This window comes from Bidens hawaiensis, unplaced genomic scaffold (assembly GCF_021521415.1).
Source record: "Bidens hawaiensis isolate Kalapana, Puna unplaced genomic scaffold, B.hawaiensis_p1.1 tig00070978_1, whole genome shotgun sequence".
Classification (NCBI taxonomy): Eukaryota; Viridiplantae; Streptophyta; class Magnoliopsida; order Asterales; family Asteraceae; genus Bidens; species Bidens hawaiensis.
This window is the reverse complement of record NW_027502450.1, coordinates 22,233-22,851: the sequence shown is the minus strand read 5'-3', so window position 1 is coordinate 22,851 and position 619 is coordinate 22,233.

The window sequence follows — 619 nt, the reverse complement described above, 5'->3', positions numbered from 1 at the left end:
AAAAATTATCCTTAATTGAAAGAAATGTTAAGGATAGAGTATTCTCAAAAATTTTAGGACAGAATATCCTTAAAAATAGTAGAAACAAAATTTTAGGATAGATTATCCTTAGAAGGATAATTCTAAAATATCAAATCTTTAAACAAATGTATTTAAAATCATTCTAGCTAATACGATACAATGTTATAAGTAGAAATCATACCACAAGGTCTATATAGACATAAGTTATCACACGTACAGAACCTTTGGCGATCCTTGTAGAAATAAGCTAAAGATTTCGAATCCATAAGTCTTGATCTTCAAAATGAACTTAAAAAATCTGTTGCAAACAACTTATAATATCAAGTGGGTTAGACCCATTAAGCTGGGACAAGCCCATAAATAAACTGGGGACAAGCCCAAAAACTGGGGATAAGCCCAAACTGGGGACAAGCCCAAAAACTGGGGACAAGCCCAATATACGGATGTTAACTAGGGACTCGCCCAAACTGGGATTTAGCCCAAACATGAGATAACGTGAAAACTTTATAAACCGGTCGTATGGTACGTCTACCATAAATCGTAGGATCCTCCATATAGCCGATAACAACGAAATTGTCAGGCACTACCCGTGTACTGG